The sequence below is a fragment of the Durio zibethinus genome, chromosome 23 (genome assembly GCF_047325235.1).
Source record: "Durio zibethinus cultivar Kanyao isolate XHJ-2024 chromosome 23, ASM4732523v1, whole genome shotgun sequence".
Lineage (NCBI taxonomy): Eukaryota > Viridiplantae > Streptophyta > Magnoliopsida > Malvales > Malvaceae > Durio > Durio zibethinus.
In genome coordinates, this window is record NC_143184.1 from 14,977,693 (window position 1) to 15,001,778 (window position 24,086).

The 24,086-nt window shown below is 51.0% G+C and overlaps 2 non-coding genes across 2 annotated transcripts; both read right to left on the reverse strand.

The window, feature by feature from the left end:
* Positions 1-20,048: 20,048 nt before the first annotated feature.
* Positions 20,049-23,435, reverse strand: LOC149512305 (25S ribosomal RNA). The gene has a single exon (XR_016332939.1). It is a non-coding gene; the product is annotated as a 25S ribosomal RNA (ribosomal RNA).
* Positions 23,436-23,673: 238 nt separating this feature from the next.
* Positions 23,674-23,829, reverse strand: LOC149512306 (5.8S ribosomal RNA). The gene has a single exon (XR_016332984.1). It is a non-coding gene; the product is annotated as a 5.8S ribosomal RNA (ribosomal RNA).
* Positions 23,830-24,086: the final 257 nt, after the last annotated feature.

Consider the following 24,086-nt stretch of genomic DNA (forward strand, 5'->3'; position numbering starts at 1 on the left):
AATCCCAAACCGTAAAAAGTTTCAAAAATCGTGAAAAATAGAAAACAGGTTGTCTTTCCACGAAACTTCACATGAAGGCTTAAGGGACCATTGTATGAATTTACAAGCCATAAAAATGGTATTGGCATGGCAGAAATATGAAGATGTGCCTGAACCCACCTATCACCCGATCGACCCACGGTTTGCGCATCCCGCCTCTCTAGTCGGTATAGTGCCCGTTCGCTCATTTCGTGGGTTGACGTAGGCATACAGAGTTCATTCCCAGTCTAAGATCAGACTGGATCAAGGGTCACAGTAGCAGGACCTGCAGCAAAATCGACAGCATGCAGAAGGGGACCGGGCTGATCCCCGACTTGCATATTCTGCCTCTTTGGCCAGCTTAGCGCTCGCACGCTCGTTTTGTGGGTTGACTTACGCATATGGAGTTCATCCCCAGTCTAAGCAAGTCTCATTCATTCCCAATCTAAGATCAGACTAGACTGAGGGTTACGACAGCAGGACCAGTAGTAGGACCAGCAGTAGGATCGGCAGCACGCAGAGGGAGACCGGGTCGATCCCCGACTTGTGTATTCTACCTCTTCGGCCGGTTGAGTGCCTGCACGCTCATTTCATGGGTTGGCTTAGGCATACAGAGTTCATTCCATGTTTAAACCCCAGCCAGACCGAAGGTTGTGGCAGCGGGATCGATAGCACCCAGAGGGGGACCGGGTCGATCCTCAGCTTGTACATCATGCCTCTCCGATCGGCTCAACACCCACATGCTTGTTTCGTGGGTTGACTTAGGCATATGGAGTTCATTCCCAATCTAAACATACAAAGTTCATTCCCAATCTAAGATCAGACCAACAGCGAGATCGACAGTAGCACGCAGAGGGGGACCGAGTTGATCTTCGACTTGCGCATCCTGTCTCTCTAGTCAGTTGAGCGCCCGTACGCTCGTTTCGTGGGTTGAGTTAGGCATGCGGAGTTCATTCTCGGTCTAAGCCCCAACTGAATCAAGGGACCCACAGCGAGATTGGTAGTAAGCAGAGGGTGGTCGGGCCGATCCTCGGCTTGCACATTCTGGCTCTCCAACCGGTTGAGCGCCCGCACGCTCATTTCATAGGTTGACTTAGGCATACGTAGTGCATTTTCGGTCTCGACCAACCAAGGGCCAGAGGCTATCGAGAACCTATCCCTCATATTGGCCCCCTATCCCTCATCAAACCTCGAGAACTCACACCCCCTTAAAGAGCATTTGAGATTTTATAGGTTTGCTGCCAGTAGCCATTAAAGTGTCTGAAATGGGGACACTTTTTTCAAATGGTCACAAAATCTTCTCCACTTCGATTTTTTAGCTGAATTTTTTTATGCATGCCAACAAAAATACAAGGATCATGTCTACCAAATTTGGGGCCAAAAATCCTTCTAAAAAAATTAAAAAAAATCCCAAACCGTAAAAAGTTTCAAAAATCATTAAAAATAGAAAATAGGTCGTCTTGCCACGAAACTTCACCTGAAGGCTTAGGGGACCATTGTATGAATTTACAAGCCATAAAAATGGCATTGGTATGGAAAAAATATGAAGATGTGCCTGAACCCACCTATCACACGATCGATCCACGGCTTACACATCCTGCCTCTCTGGTTGGCGTAGTGCCTGTCCGCTCATTTCGTGGGTTGGCTTAGGCAGGACCCACAACGGGATTGGTAGCATGCAGAGGGGGACCGGGCTGATCCTCAACTTGCACATTTTGCCTCTCAGGCCGATTGAGCGCCCGCATGCTCGTTTTGTTGTTTGACTTAGGCATACGAAGTTCATCCCCAGTCTAAGCAAGTCTCGTTCATTCCCAGTCTAAGATTGGACTAGACCAAGGGTTGCGACAGCAGGACCAGCAGTAGGATCAACAGCACGCAGGGGGAACGGGCCGATCCCTGATTTGCGCATTCTGCCTCTTCGATCGGTTGAGTGCCCGCATGCTCATTTCGTGGGTTGGCTTAGGCATGCGGAGTTCATTCCATGTCTAAGCCCCAACCGGACCAAGGGTTGTGGTAGCGAGATGTGCAGCGGGATCGGTAGCACGCAGAGGGGGACCGGGTTGATCCTCGACTTGCGTATCCTGCCTCTCCGGCTGGTTGAACGACCGTACGCTCGTTTCGTGGGTTGACTTAGGCATACGAAGTTCATTCCCGGTCTAAGCCCCAACCAGACCGAGGGACCCACAGCGGGATCGGTAGCATGTAGAGGGGGGTTGGGTTGATCCTCGACTTGCACATTCTAGCTCTCTGGTTGGCTGAGCGCCCGCACGTTCGTTTCATGGGTTGATTTAGGCATACGTAGTGCATTCCCGATCTCGACCAACCAAGGGCCAGAGGCTATCGAGAACCTATCCCTTATATTGGCCCCCTATCCCTCATCAAATCTCAAGAACTCACTCCCCCTTAAAGAGCATTTGAGATTTTATAGGTTTGCTGCCAGTAGCCATTAAAGTGTCTGAAATGGGGACACTTTTTTCAAATGGTCACAAAATATTCTCCACTTCTATTTTTTAGTTGAATTTTTTTGTGCATGCCAAAAAAAATACAAGGATCATGTCTACCAAATTTGGGGCCAAAAATCCTTCTAAAAAAATTTTAAAAAATCTCGAACCGTAAAAAGTTTTGAAAATCATGAAAAATAGAAAACGGGTCGTCTTGCCACGAAACTTCACATGAAGGCTTAAGGGACCATTGTATGAATTTACAAGCCATAAAAATGGCATTGGCATGGCATAAATATGAAGATGTGCCTGAACCCACCTATCACCTAATCAATCCACGGCTTGTTTATCCCGCCTCTCTGGCCGAAGTAGTGCCCGTCCATTCGTTTCATGGGTTGACTTAGGCATATGGAGTTCATTCCCAGTCTAAGATCGGATCAGATCGAGGGTTGCGATAGCAGGACCAACAGTAGGATCAACAGCACACAGGAGGGACCGGGCTGATCCTTGACTTGCGCATTCTACCTCTCCGGCCAGTTGAGCACCTGCACGCTCATTTCGTGAGTTGGCTTAGGCATACAAAGTTCATTCCATGTCTAAGCCCCAGTCGGACCGAGGGTTGTGGCAGCGGGACCGACAGTGGGATTGGTAGCACGTAGAGGGGGACCGAATCGATCCCCGACTTAAGCATTATGCCTCTCTGACCGGCTTAGTGCCCGTACGCTCATTTCATGGGTTGACTTAGGCATATGGAGTTCATTCCCATTCTAAGCATACGGAGTTCATTCTCAGTCTAAGAGCGGACCGACAGCGGGATCGATAGCAGCACGCAGAAAGTGACCGGGCCAATTCTTAGCTTGCCCATCCTGCCTCTCTGGCCGACTGAGCACCCGCACACTCATTTCATGGGTTGACTTAGGCATGCGAAGTTCATTGTCGATCTAAGCCGCAACCGAATCGAGGGACCCGCAATGGGATTGGCAACACGCAGAGGGGGGCTGAGTCGATCCTCGGTGTCATGGTCAGGCCTTGGTCCTGCCATGACTGACCCTGAACTGAGTAACGATCGAGATCGAGCTGGCGGGAAAGTGGTTCTAAGGAATGCGGGCGTACATTTGGAGCTTTGGGACATGATGCTAACATGTTATGGGGGCAATGGGAGCCCTGGGCCATAAGATACGCAGGGAAGTTTGGGACAGTGGTTAGACACCCTTAAGCCAAGTAGCTTGGCGGGTGCCATCTGTGGAAGCAGTGTGCGGGTGTTCCAAGCATGGGAATAGGTTGGGGACATTGTGTGTGGACGGTCCATGTCCTAAACCCTGAGATATACAGGTAAGTATAAGGCAGTACGTCAGTGCCTTAGGACCCGCCAGCCAGTCAGGTGCTATCAATCTAAGCCATGTGTGGGCACCTTCGAGTGGGTTGGTGGAGCAACGAGCAGAATCAAGGAGCAATGGTGACAAAGAGAAAGGTTACGGGGCTCTGAGTTAGCTGAAGAAAGGCCCTGAGATGGCTGGGTAGAAAAGTGTCCCCATTTTAGACATTCTTACGGTCACTGGTAGCAGATTGGGAAAATCTCTAACGCACTTTATAGGGGGACGTCTGGTGTCAGCTCTCCACCACCCTTGGCTAGCGGGCAGGTAGGGGCCTGGCTAGTCTGAAATGAGCTACTCCTAGTCACTAGTGGTGGCTAGGTGGGCGGGCATCGTAGGGTCATGAGCGTGACACGATGTTTCCTCGGGTCACGGTAAACTCGGAGGTGGTTGGGTCCGACGGGCCTCGTATCGTGCCTTTGCATTGAACCATAGGGTTAGACAATAGAGATCATTAGGCCCCTCGGTTTCCCCTCCTGGAGCCGGAAGGATCATGCAATGGTGTTTATGTAGGAAGGATGCCATCGAGCCAAAAAAATGTGCAGGCTAGCAGGCAGGCAGGCATGCTGCTAGACCCCTGTGGCTAGTCGGGAGAGGTGTGCTGCTGTTGGGGCAGTCCACCCAAGTCCCCTTACGGGACTAGCATGATGTTGGGTGTCAATCATACGTGCAGGCGATCGATACTGCTGCTAAGGGCCTAAGCCCTAAGAATCGAGTCTCGTGGGACGAGATGAGCCTAGAGGTTTCGAGTTGGCTGCCGACCAGCTTAAATGTGGTGCTTGCATAAACTCGATATGAGAGCTTACGTACGATACGAGAGGGCGTGGTGTTAGGTTCTCACCATGTTAAGAGGTAATAATATCATGAGAACCAGGACTGTGTGTCCCTATGGGCATTCGAGGATCGGTGCTCGAGATACAAAGCCTTGTAGGCATAGCTAGGTGCTCGAGGCTACATTAAGAATCAAGGGTTGTGTGTCCCTCTGGGGATTCGAGGGTCCGTGCTCAAGTCCCTAAGCCCTACACTTGAAGAATTACGGGCTGATGCATGATGAGAGTTGGGTTCCTCTCTATAGAGTTTGAAATGAGTGACCCTACGGGGTCAAAGTCAGGGAAGGCTCGTGGGCATGTGGCTTGAGGGATCAAATTTGGTCGGTCTGTGAAGAAAAAAAAATGGACACAGTGAAGGCTGACCTTGACTACGAGTAGTCTTGGTGCCGCACGGATGCGTGGTTTTAGTAGGAGGAACGTGTGGACCGTGACATTTTGGTATCAGAGCCTTGGTTTGGCTCAGTGGTGAGATTGACATGACCCCATGTGCGGGTCTAGTGACATGAAATCGAGGTGGTGTCAAGCTCAAAAGGAGCTACCAAGACGCAAATGCGGTTCTGTGGCTATGGGGGCTCAAAAATGAGCCAACGATGCGTGCTACGAAAAATATCGACCCGATGTAAAATGGCTCTTAAGTAGACTCTTGGATGCCAAGCTAAAGGGCACCAGAGTCTAGCCTCACCTAGAAAAAGGTGTTGGCATATGTTGGGGCATGGGATGCCTTCACGATGGAAGGAACCGTAGTGAGACCACGATGCGAAAAGGGGCTTACACCATGAAATGGTGTTGAGTAAGGCCATGTGGGCCAAGTGAATCTTGTCCTGAGGGGCAGGAGGTATCAAGTTTCAAAATTAATCACTAATGTGTGCACTTGCTGCATGATGCAGGTGCCCCAGCGGGGGTGCAAGCTGAAGTATTCGGGTCCAAGCATGAAGCTATTACACAGAAGAGTATGGAGTGGCTAGAGAGTGAAACCATAAGCGGGATGGTCAGTGGACCATGAGTTGTGTTGGTCAGTGGACCAGGAGTTCTCATGGTCAGAGGATCACGAGAGTGTGTGAATCAGTGAACCAAGTCTGTGTTGGCCGATAAGAAAGGCTTCACATGTGCTGTAGTGGTTAGTGGGCCACAACTGGGTGTAATCTGGTGAAACAACAAAGGGAAATGGCCAGTTGACAAGGCCTCAGGCGTGTAGGTCAGTGGACCTTGAGGATTGAGCTGGTGAATCCTGAGTCGAGCTAATCAGTGGAATAGGTGTTCTGTTAGATCAGTGGATCTCCGAGTATAAGCAGATTTTGGGATGCCCTAGGAATTGGGCCAGAGTCAGAACTACCGAGCAATAGAACCATCGAGGAGATATGGTTACGCATAATGCTGCGCTGAGTTTCGAGTAAAAGTGGGGGAGACATGTCAATTCCTCGTGAGACTGAGCCAAGATAGAGGAGCTTGGGCAATGGAGCATAGTGTTCAAGCTGGGGGCAAAGACTGAGTTAGCGCATTTTAAGGTGTCGTCTTGAGGGCGGTTGGCCTGAGGGCCACACCTAGAGAGGTGACCTTGGAAGGGCCGAGAGGACCCAAGTTGGGAGATGACCAAAGTGCCTGAATGCCACTGTGCTAGGGTCTATCATGTGGGGTGCCGTATAAGTGCAGTTGACCTAAACATCATGTCCAGAGGGGGTGCATCAGTGAGTTGATGTTGCAAGCGTGCAGTTGGTGTAAGGGGTCACATCCAGTGGGATGCACCAAGTGAGTGGCAAAGCGGGTGGTCATTCATTCTACTGAGGGTCATTGATCAATGAGGGCACCTCGAGGTCGTAACCTGATAATGGCCAAGGGATGAAGCCATGGTATGGCCCATATGATTACAACCAAGATAGGTTAGGCGGTCCGAGCTGCAACAAAGCTTAGCAACAATGGGATCAATCTACATCAACAATGGATGAGTACTGTGGGCGGTGCCTCATGTGACGGGACCTCGACCCAATCCTTGAGGGCACAAGTGAGAGACATATGAGTAAATGTCAGCTATGTGCAACAAGATAGTTGGGTGTGGTCTTGGCATCGATAAGGGCATCGACATAGTAAGTGAGGGAGAATGTCATGGTCAGGCCTTGGTCCTGCCATGACTGACCCTGAACCGAGCAGCGGTCGAGACTGAGTTGGCGAGAAAGTGGTTCTAAGGAATACGGGCGTGCATTCAGAGCTTTGGGACATGATGCTAACATGTTGTGGGGGCAATGGGAGCCCTGGGCTGTAAGATACGCGGGGAAGTTCAGGACAATGGTCGGACACCCTCAAGCCAAGTAGCCTGACGGGTGCCATCTGTGGAAGCAGTGTGCGGGCGTTCCAAGCATGGGAATAGGTTAGGGACATTGTGTGTGGACGGTCCATGTCCTAAACCCTGAGATATGCAGGTAAGTATAAGGCAGTACATCGGTGCCCTGGGGCCAGCTAGCCAGTCAGGTGCTGTCGATCTAAGCCATGTGCGGGCACCTTTAAGTGGGTTGGTGGAGCAACGAGCAGAATCAAGGAGCAATGGTGACCAAGAAGAAGGTTACGGGGCCTTGAGTTAGTTGGAGAAAGGCCCTGAGATGGCTGGGCAAAAAAGTGTTCCCCTTTCAGATATTCTTACGGTCACTGGTAGCAGATTGGGAAAATCTCTAACGCTCTTTACAGGGGACGTCTGGTGTCAGCTCTCCACCAACCCCTTGGCTAGTGGGCAAGCGGGGGCCTGGCTAGTCTGAAGTGAGCTACTCCTAGTCACTAGTGGTGGCTAGGTGAGCGGGCATCGTAGGGTCACGAGTGTGGCACGATGTTTCCTTGGGTCACGGTAAACCTGAGGGTGGTTGGGGCTGGCGGGCCTCGTATCGCCCCTTTGCGTTGAACCATGGGGTTAGGCGGTAGAGATCGTTAGGGCCCTCGGTTTCCCCTCCTGGAGCTGGAAGGATCATGCAATGGTGTTTATGTAGAAGGGATGCCATCGAGCCAAAGAGATGTACGGGCTAGCAGGCAGGCATGCTGCTAGACCCCTGTGGCTAGTCAGGAGAGGTGTGCTGCTACTGGAGTAGTCCACCCAAGTCCCCTTGCGGGACTAGCATGATGGTTGGTGTTAACCATGAGCGCGGGCGGCTGGTGTGCTGCAGCTGGGGCAGTCCACCCAAGTCCCCTTGTGGGACTAGCATGATGTTAGGTGTCAATCATGCGTACGGGTGGCCAATACTGCTACTAAGGGCCTAAGCCCTAAGAATCGAGTCCCGTGGGACAAGATGAGCCTAGAGGCTCCAAGCTGGCTGTCGACCAGCTAAAATGTGGTGCTTGCGTAAACTCGATATGGGAGCTTGCGTACGATACGAGCGGGCATGGTGTTGGGTTCTCACCATGTTAAGAGGTAATAATATCATGAAAACCGAGACTGTGTGTCCTTACAGGCATTCGAAGATCGATGCTCGAGATATAAAGCCTTGTGGGTAGAGCTGGGTGCTTGGGGCTACGTTAAGAATCGAGGGTTGTGTGCCCCTCTGGGGATTCGAGGGTCCGTGCTTGAGTCCCTAAGCCCTGCACTTGAAGAATTGCGGGCTGATTTGTGATGAGAGTTGGGTTCCTCTCTATAGAGTTCAGAATGAGCGACCCTACGGGGTCAAAGCCAGGGAAGGCTCATGGGCATATGGCTCGAAGGATCAGATTTGGTCGGTCCGTGAAGAAAAAAAAAATGGACACTGTGAAGGCTGACCTTGACTACGAGTAGTCTTGGTGCTGCACGGATGCGTGGTTTCAGTAGGAGGAACATGTGGACCGTGACACTCGGCTAGCGCATTCTGGCTCTCCGGTTGGCTCAGCGCCCTCACGCTCGTTTCATGGGTTGACTTAGGCATACGTATTGCATTCCCAGTCTCGACCAACCATTAAAGTGCCTGAAATGGGGACACTTTTTTCAAACGGTCACAAAATCTTCTCCACTTTGAGTTTTTAGCTGAATTTTTTTGTGCATGCCAACAAAAATACAAGGATCATGTCCACCAAATTTGGGGCCAAAACGCCTTCTAAAAAAATTTTAAAAAATCCCAAACCGTAAAATGTATAGAAAACGGGTCGTCTTGCCACGAAACTTCACATGAAGGCTTAGGGGACCATTGTATGAATTTACAACCCATAAAAATGGCATTGGCATGGCAGAAATATGAAGATGTGCCTGAACCCACCTATCACCCGATCGATCCACGGCTTATGCATCCTGTCTCTCTAGCCGGCGTAGTGCCCGTCCGCTCGTTTCGTCGGTTGACTTAGGCATACGGAGTTCATTCCCAGTCTAAGATCAGACCGGATCGAGGGTTGGGTAGCAGGACCCGTAGCGGGATCGGCAGTACACAGAGGGTGATCGGGTCGATCCCTAGCTTGCACATTCTGCCTCTCTGACCGGCTGAGCGCCCGCATGTTTATTTTGTGGGTTGACTTAGGCATACGGAGTTCATCCCCAGTCTAAGCAAGTCTCGTTCAGTCCCAGTCTAAGATTAGATCGGCCAAGGGTTACAGTAATAGGACCAGCAGTAGGATCGGTAGCAAGTAGGGGGGACCGAGTCGATCCCCGACTTGCACATTCTGTCTTTCCGGCCAGTTGAGTACCCGCACGCTCGTTTCGTGGGTTGGCTTAGGCATACGGAGTTCATTCCATGTCTAAGCCCCAATCAGACCAAGGGTTGTGGGAACGGGACCCACAACGGGATCGGCAACACGCAGAGGGGGGTCGGGCCGATCCTCCGCTTGCGCATTCTGGCTCTTCGACCGGCTGAGCGTTCGCACGCTCGTTTCATGGGTTGACTTAGGCATACGTAGTGCATTCCCGGTTTCGACCAACCAAGGGCCAGAGGCTATCGAGAACCTATCCCTTATATTGGCCCCCTATCCCTCATCAAACCTCAAGAACTCACACCCCCTTAAAGAGCATTTGAGATTTTATAGGTTTGCTGCCAGTAGCCATTAAAGTGTCTGAAATGGGGACACTTTTTTTAAACGATCACAAAATCTTCTCCACTTCGAGTTCTTAGCTAAATTTTTTTGGGCATGCCAACAAAAATACAAGGCTCATGTCTACCAAATTTGGGGCCAAAACTCCTAAAAAAATTTTAAAAAATCCCGAACCGTAAAAATTTCAAAAATCATGAAAAATAGAAAACGTGTCGTCTTGCCACGAAACTTCACATGAAGGCTTAGGGGACCATTGTATGAATTTACAAGCCATAAAAATGGCATTGGCACGGCAGAAATATGAAGATGTGCCTGAACCCACTTATCACCCGATCGATCCATGGCTTCCACATCTCGCTTCTCTGGCCGGCGTAGTGCCCGTCCGCTCGTTTCGTGGGTTGACTTAGGCTTACGGAGTTCATTCCCAGTCCAAGATCATATCGGATCGAGGTTTGTGACAGCAAGACCCGTAGTGGGATCGGCAGCACGCAGAGGGAGATCGAGCCGATCCCCGGCTTGCACATTCTGCCTCTTTGGTCGGCTGAGCGCCCGCACGCTCGTTTCATGGGTTGACTTAGGCATACGGAGTTCATCCCCAGTGTAAGCAAGTCTCGTTCATTCCCAGTCTAAGATCAGACTGGATCAAGGGTTACGGTAGCAGGACCACCAGCAAGATCGACAGCACACAGGGGGAACTAGGTCTATCCCCGACTTGCGCATTCTGCCTCTCCAATCGGTTGAGCGCCCACATGCTTGTTTCATGGGTTAGCTTAGACATACAGAGTTTATTTCATGTCTAATCCCCAGTCGGACCAAGAGTTGTGGCAGCGGGAGCGGCAGCGGGATCGACAGCATGCAGAGGGGGACCGGGCCGATCCTCGGCTTACGCATTATGCCTCTCCGATCGGCTCAGTGCCCGCACGCTCGTTTCGTGGGTTGACCTAGGCATACAAAGCTCATTCCCAGTATAAGCATATGAAGTTCATTCCTAGTCTATGATCGAACTGGCAGCGGGATCTGCAGCAGCACAGAGGGGGACCGATTCGATCCTCGGCTTACACATCCTGCCTCTCCTGTCGACTGAGCGCCCGCACGCTCGTTTCGTGGGTTGACTTAGGCATGCGGAGTTCATTCCTGGTCTAAGCCCCAACTAGACCAAGGGACCCGCATCAGGATCGACAGCACGCAGAGGGGGGTCGGGCCGATCCTCGGCTTGCACATTCTGGCTCTCCGACCGACTGAACGCCCGCACGCTCGTTTCATTGGTTGACTTAGGCATACGTAGTGCATTCCCGGTCTCGACCAACCAAGGGCCAGAGGATATCAAGAACCTATCCCTTATATTGGTCCCCTATCCCTCATCAAACCTTGAGAACTCACACCCCCTTAAAGAGCATTTGAGATTTTATAGGTTTGCTGCCAGTAGCCATTAAAGTGTCTAAAATGGGGACACCTTTTTCAATCAATCACAAAATCTTCTCCACTTCGAATTTTTGGTTGAATTTTTTTGTGCATGCCAACTATAATACAAGGATCATGTATACCAAATTTGGGGCCACAACGCCTTCTAAAAAAATTTAAAAAAATCCCAAACCGCAAAAAGTTTTGAAAATCGTGAAAAATAGAAAACGGGTCGTCTTGCCACGAAACTTCACATGAAGGCTTAGGGGACCATTGTATGAATTTACAAGCCATAAAAATGGCATTGGCACAGTAGAAATATGAAGATGTGCCTGAACCCACTTATCACCCGCTCGATCCATGACTTGCACATCCCGCCTTTCTGGCTGGCATAGTGCCCGTCTGCTCGATTCATGGGTTGACTTAGCCATACGAAGTTCATTCCCAGTCTAAGATTGGACCGGATCGAGGGTTGTAGCAGCAGGACCCACAGCGGGATTGACAGCACATAGAGGGGGATCGGGTCGATCCTCAGCTTGCACATTCTGCCTCTCTGGCTGGCTGAACGCCCGTACATTCATTTCATGGGTTGACTTAGGCATACGGAGTTCATCCCTAGTCTAAGCAAGTCTCATTCATTCCCAGTCTAAGATCTGACTTGACCGACAGTAAGACCAGTAGTAGGATCGACAGCATGCAGGGACGGATCGAGCCGATCCCTGACTTGCGCATTCTACCTCTCTGGCCGATTGAGCATCCGTACCTCGTTTCGTGGGTTGGCTTAGGCATATGGAGTTCATTCCATGTCTAAGCCCCAGTCGGATCGAGGGCTGTGGCAGCGAGACCGGCAGCGAGATGGGTAGCACGTAGAGGGGGATCGGGTCGATCCCCGGCTTGCGCATTATGCCTCTCCTATCGGCTCAGCACCCGCACGCTCGTTTTATGGGTTGACTTAGGCATACGGAGTTCATTCCCAGTTTATGCATACGGAGTTCATTCCCAATCTAAGATCGGACAGACAGCGAGATCGACAGCAACATGTAGAGGGGGATCGAGCCGATCCTTGACTTACACATCCTGCCTCTCCAGTCGGCTGAGCGCCCGCACGCTCATTTTATGGGTTGACTTAGGCATACGGAGTTCATCCCCAGTCTAAGCAAGTCTCGTTCATTCCCAGTCTAAGACCAGATCGGACCGAGGGTTACGGCAGCAGGATCGGCAGCATACAGGGGGGATTGGGCCGATCCCCGACTTGCGCATTCTACCTCTCCGGTCGGTTAAGCGCCCGCACGCTAGTTTCATGGGTTGGCTTAGGCATACGGAGTTCATTCCATGTCTAAGCCCCAATCGGACCGAGGGTTGTGGCAGCGAGACCGACAGCGAGATCGACAGCACGCAGAGGGGGACTGGATCGATCCTCAGCTTGCGCATTATTCCTCTCCGACCAGCTCAGCTTCCGCACGCTCGTTTCGTGGGTTGACTTAGGCATATGGAGCTCATTCCCAGTCTAAGCATATTCCCAATCTAAGATCGAACTGACAATGGGATCGACAGCAATGCGTAGAAGGGGATCGGGCCGATCTTCAGCTTGCACATCCTACCTCTCCAGCCGGTTGAGTGCCTGCACGCTCGTTTCGTGGGTTGACTTAGGCATGCAGAGTTCATTCTCAGTCTAAGCCCCAACCGGATTGAGGGACCTGTAATGGGATCGGCAGCATGCAGAGGGGGGCAGGGTAGATCCTCGACTTGCGTATTCTGGCTCTCCGACCGGTTGAGAGCCGCACGCTCGTTTCATAGGTTGACTTAGGCATACGTTGTGCGTTCTGGATCTCGACCAACCAAGGGCCAGAGGCTATCGAGAACCTATCCCTTATATTGGCCCCCTATCTCTCATCAAACCTCGAGAACTCACACCCCCTTAAAGAACATTTGAGATTTTATAGGTTTGCTGCAAGTAGCCATCAAAGTGTCTGAAATGGGGACACCTTTTTGAAACGATCACAAAATCTTCTCCACTTCCAAATTTTGCCTGAATGTTTTTGTGTATGCCAACAAAAATACAAGGATCTTGTATACCAAATTTGGGGCCAAAACTCCTTCTAAAAAGATTTTAAAAAATCTCAAACCGTTAAAAGTTTCAAAAATCATGAAAAATAGAAAACGGGTCGTCTTGCCATGAAACTTCACATGAAGGCTTAGGGGACCATTGTATGAATTTACAAACCATAAAAATGGCATTGGCATAGCAGAAATATGAAGATGTGCCTGAACCCACCTATCACCCGATCGATTCACGGCTTGCGCATCCCGCCTCTCTGGCAGGTGTAGTGCCCGACTGCTCGTTTCGTGGGTTGACTTAGCCATACGGAGTTCATTCCCAGTCTAAGATCAGACTGGATTGAGGGTTACGGTAGCTGGACCCGCAGCGAGATCGACAGCACGCAGAGGGGGATCGGGCCGATCTTCGGCTTGCACATTTTGCTTTTCTGGCTGGCTGAACGCCCGTACACTCGTTTTGTGGGTTGACTTAGGCATACAGAGTTCATCCCCAGTCTAAGCAAGTCTTGTTCATTCCCAGTCTAAGATCAGACTTGACGAAGGTTACGACAGCAAGACCAACAGCAGGATCGACAACACGCAGGGGGGATCGAGCCGATCCCCGACTTGCGCATTCTGCCTCTCCGGCCGGTTGAGCGCCCACACGCTCATTTTGTGGGTTGGCTTAGGCATACGGAGTTCATTCCATGTCTAAGCCCCAGTCGGATTGAGGGTTGTGGCAGCGAGATCAGCAGCGAGATCGGTAGCACACAGAAGGGGATCGAGTTGATCCCCGGCTTGTGCATTATGCCTCTTCGACCGGTTCAGCACCTGCACGCTCGTTTTGTGGGTTGACTTAGGCATATGAAGTTCATTCCCAGTCTAACCATACGGAGTTCATTCCCAATATAAGATCGGACCGGTAGTGGGATCGACAGCAACACGCAGAGGGGGATCGGGTCGATCCTCGACTTCCGTATCCTGCCTCTCCAGCCAGCTGAGCGCCCGCACGTTCGTTTCATGGGTTGACTTAGGCATACGGAGTTCATTCTTGGTCTAAGCCCCAACCAGACCAAGGGACCCATAACGGGATCGACAGCATGCAGAGGGGGGCTGGGTCGGTCCTCAACTTACGTATTCTGGCTCTCCGACCGGTTGAGAGCTCGCACGCTCGTTTCATGGGTTGACGTAGGCATACGTAGTGCGTTCCCGATCTCGACCAACCAAAGGCCAGAGGCTATCGAGAACCTATCTCTTATATTGGCCCCCTATCCCTCATCAAACCTCGAGAACTCACACCCCCTTAAGGAGCATTTGAGATTTTATAGGTTTGCTGTCAGTAGCCATTAAAGTGTCTGAAATGGGGACACTTTTTTCAAATGGTCATAAAATATTCTCCACTTCGAGTTTTTAGCTGAATTTTTTTTATGCATGCCAACAAAAATACAAGGATCATGTCTACCAAATTTGGGGCCAAAACTCCTTCTAAAAAAATTTTAAAAAATCTTGAACCACAAAAAGTTTCAAAAATCATGAAAAATAGAAAATGGGTCGTCTTGCACGAAACTTCACATGAAGGCTGAGGGGACCATTGTATGAATTTACAAGCCATAAAAATGGCATTAGCAAGGCAGAAATATGAAGATGTGCCTGAACTCACCTATCACTCGATCGATCCATGGCTTGCGCATCCCGCCTCTCTCGTCGGCGTACGCTCGTTTCGTGGGTTGACTTAGGCATACGGAGTTCATTACCAGTCTAAGATCAGATCAGACTGAGGGTTGCGATAGCAGGACCCACAGCGGGAATGACAGCACGCAGAGGAGGACCGGGTCGATCCCCAACTTGTACATTCTACCTCTTTGTCCAACTGAGCGCCCGCACGCTCATTTCGTAGGTTGACTTAGGCATACGGAGTTCATCCCCAGTCTAAGCAAGTCTCATTCATTCCCAGTCTAAGATCAGACCAGACCAAGAGTTGCGATAGCAGGACCAGTAGCAGGATCGACAGCACATAGGGGGGATCGGACCGATCCCTGACTTGCGCATTCTGCCTCTCTGGCCGGCTGAGGGCCCGCACGGTCGTTTCATGGGTTGGCTTAGGCATACGGAGTTCATTCCATGTCTAAGCCCCAGTCGGACTGACGGTTGTGGCTGCGGGACCGACAACGGGATCGACAGCACGCAAAGGGGGATTGGGCTGATCCTAGGCTTACGCATTATGCCTCTCCGATCGGCTCAGCCCCCGCACGCTCGTTTCGTGGGTTGACTTAGGCATACAGAGTTCATTCCCAGTCTAAGATCCAATCTGCAGCAGGATCGATAGCAGCACGTAGAGGGGGACCTGGCCGATCCTCGACTTGTGCATCCTGCCTCTCCGACCGACTGAGCGCCGGCATGCTCATTTCGTGAGTTAACTTAGGCATGCGTAGTGCGTTCCCGATCTCGACCAACCAAGGGCCAAAGGCTATCGAGAACCTATCCCTTATATTGTTCCCCTATCCCTCATCAAACCTCGAGAACTCACACCCCCTTAAAGAGCATTTGAGATTTTATAGGTTTGCTGCCAGTAGCCATCAAAGTGTCTGAAATAGGGACACTTTTTTCTAATGATCACAAAATCTTCTCCACTTCGAGTTCTTAGCTGAATTGTTTTGTGCATGCCAACAAAAATACAAGGATCATGTCTACCAAATTTGGGGCCAAAACTCCATCTAAAAAAATTTTTAAAAATTCTGAACCGTAAAAAGTTTCAAAAATCGTGAGAAATAGAAAACGGGTCGTCTTGCCACCAAACTTCACATGAAGGCTTAGGGGACCATTGTATGAATTTACAAGCCATAAAAATGGCATTGGCAATGCAGAAATATGAAGATGTGCCTGAACCCACCTATCACCCGAATGATCCACAGCTTGCACATCCTGCCTCTCTGGCCGACGTAGTGCCTGTCTGCTCGTTTCATGGGTCGACTTAGGCATACAGAGTTCATTCCTAGTCTAAGATCAGACCGGATCAAGGGTTGCAGTAGCAGGACCCGCAGCGGGATCGATAGCACGCAGAGGGGACCGAGCCGATCCTCAGCTTGCATATTCTGCCTCTCTAGCCGACTGAGTGCCCGCACGCTTGTTTCGTGGGTTGACTAAGGCATAGGGAGTTCATCTCCAGTCTAAGCAAGTCTCGTTCATTCCTAGTCTAAGATCAAACCAAACTGAAGGTTACGGTAGCAGGACCAGCAGTAGGATCAGCAGCACGTAGGGGGGACCGAGCTGATCCCTGACTTGCGCATTCTGCCTCTCCGACCAGTTGAGGGCCCGTACACTCATTTCATGGGTTGGCTTAGTCACACGGAGTTCATTCCATATGTAAGCCCCAGCCAAATCGAGGGTTGTGGTAGCGGGATCGGCAGCATGTAGAGGGGGACCAGGCCGATCCCCGGCTTGCGCATAATGCTCTCTGATCAACTCAGCACCTGCACGCTCGTTTTGTGGGTTGACTTAGGCATACGGAGTTCATTCCCAGTCTAAGCATATAGAGTTCATTCCAAGCGTAAGATAGGACCGACAGCAGGATCGGTAGCAGCATGCAGAGGGGGATCGGGCTGATCCTCGTCTTATGCATCCTGCCTCTTTGGTCACTTGAGCGCCCGCACACTCGTTTCATGGGTTGACTTAGGCATGCAGAGTTCATTCTGATCTAACGCCCCACCGAACTGAGGGACCCACAACAGGATCGGCAGCACGCAGAAGGGGACCAGGCCAATCCTCGGCTTGCACATTCTGGCTCTTCGGTCGGTTGAGCGCCCGTACCCTCGTTTCATGGGTTGACTTAGGCATACGTAGTGCATTCCCAGTCTCGACCAACCAAGGGTCAGAGGCTATCGAGAACCTATCCCTTATATTGGCCCTCTGTCCCTCATCAAACCTCGAGAACTCACACCCCCTTAAAGAGCATTTGAGATTTTATAGGTTTGCTGCCAGTGGCCATTAAAGTGTCTGAAATGGGGACACTTTTTTCAAACGGTCACAAAATCTTCTCCACTTCGAGTTTTTAGATGAATTGTTTTATGCATGCCAATAAAAATACAAGGATCATGTCTACCAAATTTGGGGCCAAAATGCCTTCTAAAAAAATTTTAAAAAATCCCGAACCGTAAAAAGTTTTGAAAATAGTGAAAAATAAAAAACGAGTCGTCTTGCCATGAAACTTCACATGAAGGCTTAGGAGACCATTGTATGAATTTACAAGCCATAAAAATGGCATTGGCACCGCAAAAATATGAAGATCTGCCTGAACCCACCTATCACCCAATCGATCCACGACTTGCGTATCCCGCCTCTCTGGCTGGCATAGTACCCGTCTGTTTGTTTCGTGGGTTGACTTAGGCATACGGAGTTCATTCCCAGTCTAAGATCGGATTGGATCGAGGGTTACGAGAGCAGGACCCGCAGCGGGATCGGCAGCACGTAGAGGGGGACCGGGTCGATCCCCGGCTTGCACATTTTACCTCTCTGGCTGGTTGAGCGCCCGCACGCTTGTTTCATGGGTTGACTTAGGCATACAAAGTTCGTCCCCAGTCTAAGCAAGTCTCGTTCATTCCCAGTCTAAGATCAAACTTGACCGAGGGTTGCGACAGCAAGACCAGCAGCAGGATCGACAGCACGCAGTGGGAGGACCGGGTCGATCCCTGACTTGCGCATTCTGCCTCTCGACTGGTTGAGCACCTGCACGCTCGTTTCATGGGTTGGCTTAGGCATACGGAGTTTATTCCATGTCTAAGCCCCAGTCGGACCGAGGGTTGTCGTAGCGAGACTGGCAGCGGGATCAGTAACACGCAGAGGGGGATCGAGCCGATCCCTGGCTTGCACATTATGCCTCTCCGATCGGCTTAGCGCCCGTACGCTCATTTTATGGGTTGGCTTAGGCATACGGAGTTCATTCCCAGTCTAAGCATACGGAGTTCATTCCCAATCTAAGATCGGACCGACAACGGGATCGACAGCAACGCGTAGAAGGGGATCGGGTCGATCTTTGGCTTGCGCATCCTACCTCTCCAGTCGGCTGAGTGCCCGCACGCTCGTTTCGTGGGTTGACTTAGGCATGCAGAGTTCATTCTCAGTCTAAGCCCCAACCGGATCGAGGGACCTGTAACGGGATCAACAGCATGCAGAAGAGGGCCGGGTAGATCCTCGGCTTGCGCATTCTGGCTCTTCGGTCGACTGAGAGCCCGCTCGCTTGTTTCATAGGTTGACTTAGGCAAACGTTGTGCGTTTCGGATCTCGACCAACCAAGGGCCAGAGGCTATCGAGAACCTATCCCTTATATTGGCCCCCTATCCCTCATCAAACCTCGAGAACTCACACCCCCTTAAAGAACATTTTAGATTTTATAGGTTTGCTGCCAATAGCCATTAAAGTGTCTGAAATAGGGATACTTTTTTCAAACGGTCACAAAATCTTCTCCACTTCGAGTTTTTAGCTGAATTTTTTTTATGCATGCCAACAAAAATGCAAGGATCATGTCTACCAAGTTTGGGGCCAAAACTCCTTCTAAAAAAATAAAAAAAAATCCTGAACCGCAAAAAGTTACAAAAATCATGACAAATAGAAAATAGGTCGTCTTGCACGAAACTTCACACGAAGGCTTAGGGGACCATTGTATGAATTTACAAGCCATAAAAATGGCATTAGCACGGCAGAAATATAAAGATGTGCCTGAACCCACCTATCACCCGATCGATCCACGGCTTGCGCATCCCGCCCCTCTGGCTGGCGTAGTGCCCGTTCGCTCATTTCGTAGGTTGACTTAGGCATACGGAGTTCATTCCCAATCTAAGATTGGACCGGATAGCAGGACCTACAGTGAGATCGATAGCACGCAGAAGAGGATCGGGCTAATCCCCGGCTTGCACATTCTGCCTCTCTGTCTGACTGAGCGCCCGTAAGCTCATTTCGTAGGTTGACTTAGGCATACGGAGTTCATCCCCAGTCTAAGTAAGCCTCGTTCATTCCCAATCTAGGATCAGACCAGACCAAGGGTTGCGGTAGCAGGACCAGCAGCAGGATCAATAGCACGTAAGGAGGGATCGGGGTAGCAGGACCAGCAGCAGGATCGATAGCACGCAAGGAGGGATCGGGCCGATCCCTGACTTGCACATTCTGCCTCTCCGGTCGGTTGAGGGCTCGCACGATCGTTTCATGGGTTGGCTTAGGCATACGGAGTTCATTCCATGTCTAAGCCCCAGTCAGACTGAGGCTTGTGGTAACAGGACCGGCAGCGAGATCTATAGCACGTAGAGGGGGATCGGGTCGATCCTCGGCTTGTGCATTATGCCTTACCGACCGGCTCAGCACCCGCACGCTCGTTTCATGGGTTAACTTAGGCATATGGAGTTCATTCCCAGTCTAAGCATACGGAGTTCACTCTCAGTCTAAGATCGAACTGGCAGCGGGATCGATAGTAGCATGTAGAGGGGGATCGGATTGATCCTTGACTTACGCATCCTGCCTCTCCGACCGGCTGACCGCCCGCACACTCATTTCGCGGGTTGATTTAGGCATACAGAGTTCATTCCTGGTCTAAGCCATAACCAGATCGAGGGACCCATAGCGGGATTGGTAGCACGTAGAGGGGGGTCGAGTTGATCCTCGACTTACAAATTTTAGGTCTCCGACAAGCTGAGCGCCCGCACGCTCTTTTCATGGGTTGACTTAGGCATATGTAGTGCATTCCCGATCTCGACCAACCAAGGGCCAGAGGCTATCAACGACGTTTAGGGCAACAACCGAGGGGGACCAGCAGCGGGATCCTCGATCGACTCACGCATCTTGCCCCCAACGGTCGGTTCGGTGCTCGCACACTCATTTCAAGGGCCGATTGGGGCAAGCGAAGTTCATTCCCAGTCAGGACCGAGGGACGGGGGGCCCTGGGTCACGCCCAACCCCGGAGGGGGGTGACGTGAAAAGAAGGAAGGTCAACGGGGGGAGGGACGAATCGAAGCGACAAAGAGCTGAAACTTAGTGGATCGTGGCAACAAGGCCACTCTGCCACTTACAATACCTCATCGCATATTTAAGTTATCTGTAAAGGATTCTACCCATCGCTCGGTGGGAATTGAGTTCCAAGGAGGCCCGCGTAGCTCATCTGTCGCAAGGGCTGCACCAACGACACGTGCTCTTGGAGGCCATGGGCCCTTACTATGGGTCAGTAATCGGGAGGCAGGCGCCCGCGTCATTTATAGCCCAGATTCTGACTTAGAGGCGTTCAGTCATAATCCAATGCACGTTAGCTTCACGCCACTGGCTTTTCAACCAAACGCGATAACCAATTGTGTGAATCAATGGTTCTTCTCGTACTAGGTTGAATTACTATCGTGATGCCACCATCAGTAGGGTAAAACTAACCTATCTCATGATGGTCTAAACCCAGCTCATGTTCCCTATTGGTGGGTGAACAATCCAACACTTGGTGAATTTTGCTTCACAATGATAGGAAGAGCTGACATCGAAGGATCAAAAAGCAACATCGCTATGAACGCTTAGTTGCCACAAGCCAGTTATCCCTGTGGTAACTTTTTTGACACCTCTAGCTTCAAATCCCAAAGGTCTAAGGGATCGATAGGCCACGCTTTCATGGTTCGTATTTGTACTGGAAATCAGAATCAAATGAGCTTTTACCCTTTTATTCCACACGAGATTTCTATTCTCGTTGAGCTCATCTTAGGACACCTGCGTTATCTTTTAACAGATGTGTCACCCCAGCCAAACTCCCCACCTGACAATGTCTTCTGCCCGGATCGACCAGCTGAGGTCGACCTTGGGTCCAAAAGAATGGGTCGTGCCTTACCTCCGATTCATGAAATAAGTAAAATAACGTTAAAATTAGTGGTATTTCAATTTCGCCTGGGGGCTCCCACTTATCCTACACCTTTCAAGTCATTTCACAAAGTCAGACTAGAGTTAAGCTTAACAGGGTCTTCTTTCCTCATTGATTCTGCCAAGCCCATTCCCTTGGCTGTGGTTTCACTAGATAGTAGATAGGGATAGTAAGAATCTCGTTAATCTATTCATATGTGTCACTAATTAGATGACAAGGCATTTGGCTACCTTAAGAGAGTCATAGTTACTCCCACCGTTTACCCGCGCTTGGTTGAATTTCTTCACTTTGACATTAAGAGCACTGGGCTGAAATCACATTATGTGAGCATTCACAGGGACCATCGTAATGCTTTGTTTTAATTAAACAGTCAGATTCCCTTTGTCCGTACCAGTTTTGAGTCGACTGCTCGTCGCCCGGGGAAAGCCTCGAGGGAGCTGTTCCCAGTTTGTCCCTCCGCTGACACGTAGCGATCGCTCTCATCACGAAAGTAGCTCGAGCAGTGCACCGATAGCCGACGGGTTCGAGATTGGGACCTCCGTGCCCAACCCTTAGAACCAATCCATTTCTCGAGGTTACGGATCCATTTTACCGACTTCCCTTGCCTACATTATTCCATCAACCAGAGGCTGTTCACCTTAGAGACCTGATGCGGTTATGAGTATGACTGGGTGCGGATGGCACTCGGTCCTCTAGATTTTCAAAGGCCACCGGGGGTGCACCGAACACCATGCGATGTGCGGTGCTCTTTCGGCTGCTGGACCCTACCTCCGACTAAGCCGTTTCCAAGGTGGACGGGTCATTAAACAGAAAAGATAACTCTTTCCGAGGCCCTCGCCGACGTCTTCAGACTCCTTAACATTGTCGTCAGCTGCTGCGTCCCGGTTCAAGAATTTTAACCCGATTCCCTTTCGAAGCTCGTGTGGGATGCACTGTCAAACGGCTTCCCCCGTCTCTTAAGATCGACTAACCCATGTGCAAGTGCCGTTCACATGGAACTTTTCCCCTCTTCGGCCTTTAAAGTTCTCATTTGAATATTTGCTACTACCACCAAGATCTGTACTGACGACCGCTTCACCCGAGCTTACGCCCTGGGTTTTGTAGTGACCATCATACCCTCCTACTCATCGGGGCCTGGCCCTTACCCCAACGGTCGGGTATAGGTCACGCGCTTAAGCGCCATCCATTTTCGAGGCTAGTTGATTCGACAGGTGAGTTGTTACACACTCCTTAGCGGATTTCAACTTCCATGACCACCGTCTTGCTGTCTTAATCGACCAACACCCTTTGTGGGTTCTGGGTTAGCATGCAGTTAGGCATCGTAACCCGGCTTTCGATTCATCCCGCATCGCCAGTTTTGCTTACCAAAAATGGCCCACTTGGAGCTCTCGATTCCATGGCACGGCTCAACTAAGTAGCCGTGCCGTCCTACCTATTTAAAGTTTGAGAATAGGTCGAGGGCGTTGCACCCCCGATGCCTCTAATCATTGGTTTTACTTGATAGAACTCGACGAGAGCTCCAGCTATCTTGAGGGAAACTTCAGAGGGAACCAGCTACTAGACGGTTCGATTAGTCTTTTACCCCTATACCCAAGTCAGACGAATGATTTGCACGTCAGTATCACTGCGGGCCTCCACCAAAGTTTCCTTTGGCTTCACCCCATTCAGGCATAGTTTACCATCTTTCGGGTCTTGACGGGCATGCTTGCACTGGAACCCTTCTCAGAAGATCAAGGTCGATCGGTGGTGCACCCGCGAGGGATCCCACCAATCAGCTTCCTTACATCTTACGGGTTTCCTGGCTCGTTGACTCACACACATGTCAGACTCCTTGGTCCGTGTTTCAAGACGGGCCAGATGGGGAGCCCGCAGGTCGACGCCTGGAGCACGCTGGTGCCAAGGCACGTCGAGACGACATGTGCTGCGTTCCACGATCGCGATGACGACGTCTCCGTGGGCACATTGAAAGCTCAGGCTTGCGCCACCGCTGCGACCCGCGTCGGTCCACGCCCCGAGTCGATCGATGGATCGATTTTCGTCGTTCCACATCCGATCGGGACGCATCACCGGCCTCCATCCACTTCCCTCCCGATAATTTCAAGTACTCTTTAACTCTCTTTTCAAAGTCCTTTTCATTTTTCCCTCGTGGTACTTGTTCGCTATCGGTCTCTCGCCTGTATTTAGCCTTGGATGGAATTTACCTCCCGATTGGGGCTGTATTCCCAAACAACCCGACTCACGGACAGCGCCTCATGGTGCGATAGGGTCCGAGCACAACAGGACTCTCACCCTCTCCGATGCCCCTTTCTAGGGGACTTGGGCCCGGTCCGCTGCTGAGGACGCTTCTTCAGACTACAATTGGGATGCCGGGGGCAATCGATTCTCAAGCTGGGCTCTTCCCAGTTCACTCGCCATTACTAGGGGAATCCTAGTAAGTTTCTTTTCCTCCGCTTATTGATATGCTTAAACTTAGGGGGTGATCCCGCCTAACCTGGGGTCGCGATGCGAGCATCGATCGAGTGATACGGGGGGTCCGAAGGGGTCCGGATGGACAACGAGAGTGTGTCACCGGGGATGAGGCACGTCGGGAGCTCTACCACTAACGGTCGCGGTGTTGTCATTGTCGGGGACTCGCTTTTGGGCCAACCGTGACCCACAGGATCGGGGAGGCCATCTTCTGCCTGCCCCCTTCCCCCGGAGCTCGAAGGGTAGGGGTTCGGAGGGGGGGCGACTGTGCATGACACCCAGGCAAGTGTGCCCTCGACCTAGTGGCTTGGGGCGTAACTTGCGTTCAAAGACTCGATGGTTCACGGGATTCTGTAATTCACACCAAGTATCGCATTTCGCTACGTTCTTCATCGATACGAGAGTCGAGATATTCGTTGCTAAGAGTCGTTTCATTTTTTTGTGACAAAAAGAGTCACGATGCTGCTCGCGCACGCACCGCAGACTGGATGGTGATGACGTGCACGCTTTATTTTTGTTTCGGTTCCTTGGTGGGATTCGCATCAGGGGTTCGTTGTTTGGTGGTGGGTGAGATGATGTCGATCGTTCCGCCTGCCCCGTAGGGGGGACGAAGTGTCTGTTGCACCCTCGCAAGGCCAGAGGGGGCTCGGGGCACGGGGGCACCCTCGCCCCCTCGGTGTTTCGT